Genomic DNA, 10709 nt, shown 5'->3' with positions numbered 1-10709 from the left:
AGTGTACCTTTTTTCTTTTGAAACAATGTATCTCCCCCCCACCCCCTATCAGAGTTTTATGGTACAGGGGTGTAAGTCAGTAACTCGGTATAAGCTTTTCTCATGTCATTATTACGTAGCATCATTATAATATATTATACTGCACTTTTAGTGTCATTTTTGGGTTAGTTGGTTAGAGGTAAAACTGTATTTACTTGGCCTGCACAGATCCTGCCAATGGAATAAATGTATACATGCTTGAGTTGTTGCTGTTTTATTTTATTTTAAAGACAAGGAAACAAAAAGCAGGCCTTCCTATATCTGGAATAAACTAGAGCTGTTGCTGTTGTCAATGGCTTCTTAAACTTCTTTTTTTGTTTAGCAATTTCAATTTTGGCGATTCTTTGTTTTAATGGTCACTGTTATATCTGTTATTCTGTAGAATCCTGTTTGATTCCAATGTGGATCATTCTTATTATGACGGTCTGCTCTGGACACTACGGTATGCCGTACATATAAGTATCTCTTAATTCTTGAATCTTCTATAACTTCTGCCTTAGATTTATTTCTGCAACATATCTTCTTAATTTGTTTGGTTCTGACTTCTATTTTTTTCTCCCTGCATGAAGGAGCTTACATCAACTCTCGATGCTGCTTGTGCCCCTAGTGATCTGGATTGATCTGCAGCAATACCTGAACTCAATGTTGTTTATGGTAGAGTGAGCAGGCGCAAGGTCCCAATCTGAAAGTTGTGGCAGCTAAGCTGGCTACTGATCTGCATGTACTGATCTGCACATCAGTTACTTGCATTTTCCATAATGAGATGCAACTAGGATAGCCAACAATTTGGGCTGCTGTCTGACGGGTTTTCCTCCTCATAGGAACATCGAATACTGGTGAGCATGTCCATCAGTCTCTAAATATTTGCTCAGAGTTGTTCCAGATAACTTTTTCAGCATTTTGATTTACAAAAGATATACTCCGTATTAATTTTAGGATTTGCTTAGCGTGTATCTACAGGGGAGCTTGGTGCTGCTCGGGCAAACCAAGACAATGCAGACACAAAAGACTTAAAAGAGCAGGTATTTACAGTTGTTAACTTACTGTCTCTGAAGTTTGAACTGACAGTTGAAACATGTGATCACTCTGTTCTGTGCTAGGTTTCCAACCTCAAAGAAGCTTTAGCCAAGAAGGAAGAAGAAATGGAGAACCTTTCTCGTCCATTAACCAGCACTCCAGAAACAATCTGGTAAACTGATTGGCTTAAATTATCGAGTATCTAGATGAACCACTGAACATACTTGACCAGATTGATTTTATGACCCCTTTGTGTTTTGCTGTTTTGGTTATTTGTCATGCATGTTTGTCAATTTTAAAAGCTTGGTATGTTCCCTTGCAAATATTTATGTGGAGTTCATTGTTTGAACTTTAGCCAAATTTAGAGTTTATGCAATAACCTGTAATGTTATTAAAAGTTTATAAATGTAGAAAACAGAAGAATTAAGAGAATTGTTTAGGGAGAGATAGTAGAGACGTATGGAGAGAGAAAGTAAATAATTAATACAATCCCGTATTACATCTTACACCCTAGCTGCCTTAAGCTGTAACAAACCCAGATTATGTTACATGAGGTGAGATTATAATCTAATATTGCAACACTTAATCAATAAAGTCTGGCCAAACAAGATTGACAAGAATCCAAAAGAAGCAATAGGAGAAATAGTAAATTAATCAATAATTGAAAGCAATAAAGTCAACCCCTTTCATGTATTCATGTATCCCTTAAAACCATATAATTAGACTACTCACACATATTTAAAGAAATTAAAGACATTGAATAATTGATCATGATATTAATAGAAGACAAATTAGGGTTTAATGAATAACGAAGAACAATAATTAAACAATCTAAAAGCATAAAACGAAGAAAAGACAAAAATGAAAATAATACCTGAAACTTGATTAATGAAAAGAGTTGTCAAAAACAAGAAACATATTAACTTCATAAGACTCGTTCCAATCTATTTATGCACCTATAAGGCTCATTGGGTCGTTATAGGTCATATTTAGGCTAAAATGACATTTTCGCTCTCAACTCTGAACTTAAGAACATAAGGACTCATTTTAAACTTATTATATGATTAATATGCTTAGTTTAAGTTTCTAAGACTTATTCTAATCTATTTATGCACATTTAATGCTTGTTTGATTGTTATAGGTCATATTTAGGCTAAAATGGCATTTTCGCTCCCAACTTTGAACTTAAGAACCTAAGGACTCATTTTAAACTTATTATATGATTAATATGCTTAGTTTTAAGTTTCTAAAACTTATTCTAATCTATTATGCACATTAATGCTTGTTTGATCGTTATAGGTCATATTTAGGCTAAAATGACATTTTTGATCCCAACTTTGAACTTAAGAACCTAAGGACTCATTTTAAACTTATTATACGATTACTATGCTTAGTTTTAAGTTTCTAAGACTTATTCTAATCTATTTATGCAGGTTTAATGCTTGTTTGATCCTTATAGGTCATATTTAGGCTAAAATGACTCATTTTCGCTCCCAACTTTAAAATAAAGAACCTAAGGACTAATTTTAACTTTATAAGACTCGTTCCAATCTATTTATGCACCTTTAAGGATCATTGGGTCGTTATAGGTCATATTTAGGCTAAAATGACATTTTCGCTCTCAACTCTGAACTTAAGAACCTAAGGACTCATTTTAAACTTATTATATGATTAATATGCTTAGTTTAAGTTTCTAAGACTTATTCTAATCTATTTATGCACATTTAATGCTTGTTTGATCGTTATAGGTCATATTTAGGCTAAAATGACATTTTCACTCCCAACTTTGAACTTAAGAACCTAAGGACTCATTTTAAACTTATTCTATGATTGATATGCTTATTTTTAAGTTTCTAAGACTTATTCTAATCTATTTATGCACATTTAATGTTTGTTTGATCGTTATAGGTCATATTTATGCTAAAATGAGACATTTTCGCTCCCAACTTTAAAATAAAGAACCTAAGGACTCATTTTAAACTTATTACATGTTTAATATGCATAATTTTAACTTTATAAGACTCGTTCCAATCTATTTATGCACCTTTAAGGCTCATTGGGTCGTTATAGGTCATATTTAGGCTAAAATGACATTTTCGCTCTCAACTCTGAACTTAAGAACCTAAGGACTCATTTTAAACTTATTATATAATTAATATGCTTAGTTTAAGTTTCTAAGACTTATTCTAATCTATTTATGCACATTTAATGCTTGTTTGATCGTTATAGGTCATATTTAGGCTAAAATGACATTTTCGCTCCCAACTTTGAACTTAAGAACCTAAGGACTCATTTTAAACTTATTCTATGATTGATATGCTTAGTTTTAAGTTTCTAAGACTTATTCTAATCTATTTATGCACATTTAATGTTTGTTTGATCGTTATAGGTCATATTTAGGCTAAAATGAGACATTTTCGCTCCCAACTTTAAAATAAAGAACCTAAGGACTCATTTTAAACTTATTACATGTTTAGTATGCATAATTTTAACTTTATAAGACTCGTTCCAATCTATTTATGCACCTTTAAGGCTCATTGGGTCGCTATAGGTCATATTTATGCTAAAATGACATTTTCGCTCCCAACTTTGAACTAAAAAACCTAAGGACTCATTTTAGACTATTAGGACATTGTCATTAGTTGCTTGCATGTTAAAATGTGATATTTAATTTGTATTTAAACTAATGTTTAATTGAAATTTCTGTTTTTGTAAAGGTCTACACTCCGAGGAATGCGCCTTATGCTAGTGAGGAAATTGATGTGGTTCGTGAGCAATGGACGAAGTTTTTTACCACCAAGTATTTATTATTGACCTGAGGGCGGTTGATCGAGTTGGTTTAGATGTTATAGAACAATCTTTTATGTTAAAATGTATGCGTACGTTGAAATTGGAACGTAAATATATTTAAATGTATCGGTATGTGCACTTTTGGTTTTGGGAAATATACAAAACTCCAGTTGTTGTTTTTATATTTGTTATACAGGTTGCGTTATTCTATTATTGTTTTGACAGGTTTCTATATTTGGTGCAAGGCACTCTAGGTATCCCTAAACAAGATTAGAATTTTCCCGCTAAAATTGCTTTGTTGCAGCGTACATATATATTGTACGCTGCAACAAGGGAAAAAAATTTCGCAAAATTCCAGACTTGTTGCAGCGTACAAATATATGTACGCTGCAAAAAGTTGAGTTTTTTGCAGCGTACATACAACAAGTCCAAATTTTTGCCAATTTTTTGGCACTTGTTGCAGCGTACATACATATGTACGCTGCAAAAAACCACTTTTTGCAGCGAACATTGTACGCTGCAACAAGTTCAGACTTGTTGCAGGCCCCCCAGTTACAGCATACGATGTACGCTGCAACAGGGGTCTAAAAGCCCGCTGCAATAAGGGTTTTTTCTACTAGTGCTTAGCCGGTATTTCTGCCAACGCCCGCTCCCAGATTCCTGAAGAATTCGTCTGCCGAGCAAGGCAGTCTGGCGGTAAGTTTTATTCGAACGTCGTAAGTACGTATCGTTCCTCCTCGGGCAGTTCTTCTTTCTCTCCACACCATCCTAAGGCCATTGTTATTCCTATAGCTCAATATGACGAGCGTCAAGAGGTGGAGGAGGAAATCCGAAAGATTCATGACACCCCTCACTTTTCTGCTAGGGAGCGAGCGGCCATTTTCCATATTATGTACAACGCTATCCCCAAGGACTATATCACTTCTCTTTCTGGCCAATCTGAAGGTGAGTTCGGCGCTATCCAGGCTACTCTTGCCGATGTGAGCACATGTTAATAATTTTTTGTTCTTTACTGTCCTGGTAGCGTCTGACAATATTTCTGCTTACCCGTGCAACTGTTTATTCGTATGGAGTTCTGCAAAAACTGGAAGCAGAAAACAAACAAGGAGATCCAAAAACATGTCTCCAGTGCCATTAACCACGTTGATTATGCCCTTGCCAAGACAGAGGTTGTTCGTATTAAAATGAAGACAACCATCGACTTCCAGGAAAAGGATCTAGCTGCACTTAGGTCGAACAAGGCTCAACTTCTTAAGAAAATTCTTCAGCAGGACACTTATATTTCGGCTTTGGCAGACAAGAGTAAGAAGGTGGCCGCCGAGGTGGTGGAGTTGAAAGCCCAACTCGAGGACTATCCTCGCGTTAAGGAACCGGCAGAGCGAGCCAAGCATCTTGAAGGAAAGATAAATGCCGCCAACTCTCAGGTTCGTGCATTTGGCGAATGTGTGCAAGAAAATTACGACCAAGGAGAGCAGGCCGTCAGAGAGGCTTCCAGGTTGGCATGGGAGACCCATATGGAGGGATCGGATTTCTCCTGGTTCGAGCGACACTTAGACCATAGCTCTGCCGTTCTTACTGCTGAACAACTTGGTCACCCGGCCCTGGAGTTTCTCCCTTCTGATGATGAGGAGGATGCTCCAGCCGACTGATTTCCTGCTTGCTTCTGTTGGTTTGTGCTGTGGGCGCTTTTTAAAGAATTTTGTAATCTTTACGCCGCGGGCGTATGTATTATAGTGCCAGATGTGCACTTTGAAACACTTAAATATTTTTTTCTATGTGTAATTATGCCGCGAGGCATTTTGAATATTTTGGTGCCCTCGTGCACCTTTGGTAAAATTTTGCGCCACCTCGGCGCTGTTTGGTTTGAAAGTGTTATTTTTCATGATTTTCTATCTCTTGGTATATTGTGTGCCCCAAAAATATTGCTTTCATAAAATTGCCGCAGTGCTCGTCTTGTTTTCTGACGGTCGTGTCTATAAGAGGGTTGATTGACGCAAGTCAATCAATCAGTATAATTGCCGCTAGACACGGTCGCCAGAAAGCGATGGACGGCCACATAACGCACAAAACACAATTTGGCCATGGCGCATATAAGCAAACAATCTTTGTTTTCACGGATTAATTAGTCGTGGGACATCTCTTGATGCCGCAGGATTTTGATTTAATCTGCTTGTCTCGTTTTATGACGGTCATGTCTATAATAGGGTTGATTGACGCAAGTGAATCAACCGGTATGATTGCCGCTAGACACGGTCGTCAGAAAGCGATGGATGACCACATAAGGCACGTCACACAATTTTGCCGTGGCGCATATCAGACAAACCTTGTTTTCAAGGATGGATTCGCTGTGGGACATTTCTTGATGCCGCTGGATTTTGATTTAATCTGCTCGTCTTGTTTTGTGACGGGCGTGTCTATAATAGGGTTGACTGACGCAAGTCAATCACACGGTATGATTGCCACTAGACACGGTCGTCAGAAAGCGATGGACGACCAAAAAGTTCACAACACACAATTTGGCCGTAGCGCATATCAGACTGTGAGGGGGTCGAAAAAGCGCGAGGCTGATGCGTGACCTTGTCCCTCGTGGGTGTGACGATTCTTTTTATTCAATCAAGTGTAATTGGATTTCCTGTGAGTATACACCCAATTGACTAGTAATATAGGAGTCACCATTCAGTTTTTAACGACAATGAGAAAAACTGACAAAACCCGGTTATCGTGACATAAAGGAAGTGCAATTATGTTTGACCACGACGGCCGTAGGTTCCCTTGTGATCCCTGGTGTGGGGATCTCTCAATATACACCCGCAAGGTAGAGATTGAGGGTTCGGGGGACTGTAACTACCGAGAGGAGTAATTCGCTCGTCGATAACTCCAGAGGCAGGATATCCTTACTAGCTCAGCATAAATAATTGAAGGGACATGCGTTAACTATTAAACTAATCTAAGTTGATTTTAGCAATATGCAACATATAATACTTATTCGATCGTGATTATCTGATTTAAATAGCATTAAGGGACCTAACATGATAATCCGATTTCCCAAAAATATTATATTTGTTAGGCGTGATAGAACAATCATATTAGGTTAGTTTAACAGTTCATAAAAAGGGCGAGGAAAGCAGTTAAATCATCGAAAAGGGACACATTACGACGCACCCTTGAGAGGTGCGTCACGGTTCTCAAAAAACTAACCACTTTGACTTTGCTATTTCTCCTTTTTATTTAACGAATCTCAATTATGGGACAGGATACGTTCTGTTCGATTTATGGATCGATTGCGACAGAACGCGTGAACAGTTTCGCAGCGAGAGGCTTAGGCTAAGGGGTTTAGAGTCAATACTCATAATATATTATGTGTTGTTGTGTGTCGTTTCACGTCGAAACTAGGGGCCTATTTATAGGGAAGAGTTTGTGGAAAGATAGAATTGCAGAGTTCTAATCCGCAAAGAGTTAGGAAAAAACATGTACCCAGGTACTTTCAGCGCCCAGGCCTGGGCGCCGAAGATTTCGGCGCCCAGAGCCAGGCGTTGAAAATAGGGTCTGGGCAGTTTTGTTTAGTCAGATTCGGATTCCTAAAATCCGTAGAGTTTGAGATTAATCCGAGTCTTTTAGCGCGTATCAATTTTATGACGGAATGCGTCTGGGCCCGTTACGAACTCTAGGCTCGTTAGGATTTTAATTAATACATAACTCTTATTTCCGAATCCTATTAGGAATAGGATTCTTCGTTTTTCTATCTCATTTAGGACTTATGTTGGAGTGCAACACCTAATTCTGACAGGTTTCTATCCTTTATGATTTGCCACTTTTAGAAGCTACCTTTTACGGCAATTACTATTTTTAGCAGGTTTCCATAAATAGCAGGTTTCGGGTGAAATGAAATGGGGAATCGAGATTCGTTTATTTTATAGGAGATGCGTTGTCAAGTGGAGTTTTTATGCTTTCATCATCGAACCTTTCCCTTGCGGGAATGGGGACAAAAGTAGGTGTATACAGTTAGCCCCCACTTTGACTGAGTCTTGGAGTAAGACGATGGTCAAAGTATTTGACGGAGTGCGTCGCACAAGCCATGGTGTATGTGACCTGTTTTGCGGTGGTCTCACGAGCCCCCGAGTGATAACATTTGACTTAAGGGTCATCACTTGAAGTGTCGACATATCCCTCACGTGTCATTGGGATTTGTCAACTGATAGTATAGAAACTTCCTCACTTTGTCATTGGAAGGATCTAAAGGTGCGTAGAAACTCCCTCACTTTTGTCATTGGGAGTAGCTACAGATGTTTTCGAAATCAAAGCTGTAAAGTGTAATTGGGCCTGGCCAAGCCCAATCACGAGGTAAAACGTTTTTTAAAGATTCTCATTTTCAGGGCTAGCTAAACGAGAAAACCCCCTTGTTTTTATAGGACGTAAAACGAAGGAAAATCCAGCACATCGTTCTTTTTTGGAAAAATGGAAAACCAATCCTTTAATTTTTGGAAAAAAGGGAAAACCAATCCTTTAGTTTTTGGAAAAAAGGGAAAACCAATCCTTTAATTTTTGGAAAAAGGGAAAACCAATCCTTTAATTTTTGGAAAAAGGGAAAACCGAAAAAAGTTATCGCTGCAGCGACTAAGGACCTGCGCTGTTAGTGACGCAGACCCCGCCCGCTGAAGGTGGGCGAGCCTGTCCGCTGAGGGTGGACTCCCCGTCCGATAGAAGTGGACGAATCTGTTTTGATGTTTTTGAAAATAAGGACCTACGCGGTTTGTGACGTAGACCCCGCCGGCTGAAGATGGCGAACCTGTCCGCTGAGGGTGGACGCCCCGTCCGATAGAAGTGGACGAATCTGTTTTGAAATTTATTTTGCTTTTTTTTTGAAAATAAGGACCTATGTGGTTTGCGCCGTAGACCCCGCCGGCTGAAGATGGCGAGCCTATTTTAAATTTGAAGATTTTATTTCTTTCGAAAACTGAGGACGCAGACCCCGCCCGCTGAGGGTGGGCGAGCCCTGTCCGCTGAGGGTGGACATCCCTGAATTCGTTTTTTTTCCGATTTGGGAACTCGCGCGGTTTGTGACGCGATCTTGCCGACTGAAGATGGACAAGTTCCTATTTCTTTGGTTCTTTGTGATTTCTTTTGAGAATTTCTTTTTATTCATTCTTGTAGGAGCGAATTCTTCCGAGGGATGCTCGGATTTAGTTGCAACCTGAATATGGGTTGACAAGGTGCTTAGACGGACCATTGTCTCGTGGTCATCATCTTTCATGGTTTTGAGCTAGTCTTTACGGCTCAATTTTGCCACTACCCGGGTCCTAGATTAGGGGACTATGTATAAGTATCAACGACGACCTTTGTCTTGAGGTCGTAAACCGGTTTTATTTTTTGAGACATCCAAACACGGGATTTTGTACAGCGTAGTCTGGGAATATTGTTTTTAACTTTGCATAATATATTTTCTTTCGAGCCCCCAAGCATTCGTGCTTGATGGTCATTTCTTGTCAAAAAAGGTTCCTTGGGGATAAGCATTTGTAATGTCTTGATCGTGTTTGGGATCGTGCTCGTAAGTGCGGGTGATCTTTATAGTGGTGTACTACTCTTAACAAAGCCGTGAGGTGCGACTTTCAGTGAAGAAATCGGCAATTTTCAAGCCGAATGAATATGGCAGGGCCCAATAGAAGTTAGGGCCTTTTTGAGCCTGGGTTCATTTTCGGCGCCCAGGCCTGGGCGTTGAAATAATTCACGCCCAGGTGGGGCGTTGAAAGTGTTGTTTGGGCTGGTCTTTTGATGACACAGTTGGCCTCTTGTTCATTCGTTTATTTCACTTGGAAGTTCTATGTATTCTCTTTTCTTTTGTTTTTTCTTTGTTTTTAGAACGTGATGATTTTCTTGAGAAGCCGTAGCCGATTGGTGGACTACGGTGCTTGTCGCTTTGGGGCGATTATTTTAAGGAACTGTTGCTCGTAAGGTGTACAGTTATTGCAATAGTCGGGCGAGTCTATATGGCCCGAGGAACATACCTTGAGGTGTAAGACTTTGATCGCTCTTATATTTTTTAAACGTGTTCGTGAATGATGATATGTATGTGCGAACGAGCGTTCATAGAATGGCCGTTGTGTGCGGTCCATTAATCAGTTTGCTTGAATCATTTTTTTTTTGAACAATGACTGATTTTGAATAGTTTGCTTAGAAGCTTGATAGGGGTCAGGTCCATTCATGAAGTGGGCTCAAACATCGTGCCCTTTCGATTGTTCAAACATTTGCTTCGAGATTTTTTATTTTGTTATGGTTGTTTCGTAGCTTGGAGCCCCCAAGTATGCATGTTGGGATGCTTCCTTTTGGCGTACGATTTTTGTAGGTTCTTTCGAGAAAGATGCCCTGGGGTTCCGCTCGTGTAGGTGCAAGCTATCCCTTTCGTGGTAGGTAATACCTTGCTACTTTCAATCCTTAATGTAGAAGTAGTGTGGCTTGCATTTTGAATTTGGGCGATAAGTAATTTTTGCCACTTACTCTTGGTCGTGCTTGCATTAGTGCAATGTGCCTTACCCTTTTTTAGACTTGTACTGTGGGATTATGGTGCAACACAGGCTTGTGTGGCCTAACGGCGTGTCTTAGAACATCCCTCCAAGTGTTGGGATACCATTATTTGGAGTACTTTATCACGCCTTGTTCAGGTCCTCGAACAAGGGTAGCACCTTCTGCGTGGGTTTTCACGGCTTATTACTTCGTTCGATGCGAGGATTCATAGATGTTTCTTTCTCATTTTTATATCTGGGCAAAACATGGCTAGCAGAAAGATTCAGCGCCCAGGCTGGGGCGTTAAAGATATCGTCGCCCAGCTCTGGGCGTTGAAAATTATCTCTGGGTATATTTTGACAGTT

The 10709-nt window shown here is 39.3% G+C and overlaps 1 long non-coding RNA gene across 1 annotated transcript; it reads left to right on the top strand.

Annotated features, from left to right (window-relative positions):
* Positions 1-1156: 1156 nt before the first annotated feature.
* LOC130466919 (uncharacterized) lies at positions 1157-4028 on the top strand. The gene is made up of 2 exons (XR_008927071.1): positions 1157-1228; positions 3774-4028. It is a non-coding gene; the product is annotated as an uncharacterized lncRNA (long non-coding RNA).
* Positions 4029-10709: the final 6681 nt, after the last annotated feature.

Source organism: Spinacia oleracea, chromosome 2 (genome assembly GCF_020520425.1).
Source record: "Spinacia oleracea cultivar Varoflay chromosome 2, BTI_SOV_V1, whole genome shotgun sequence".
Taxonomy (NCBI): Eukaryota; Viridiplantae; Streptophyta; class Magnoliopsida; order Caryophyllales; family Amaranthaceae; genus Spinacia; species Spinacia oleracea.
This window is presented reverse-complemented; position numbering and strand designations above follow the sequence as displayed.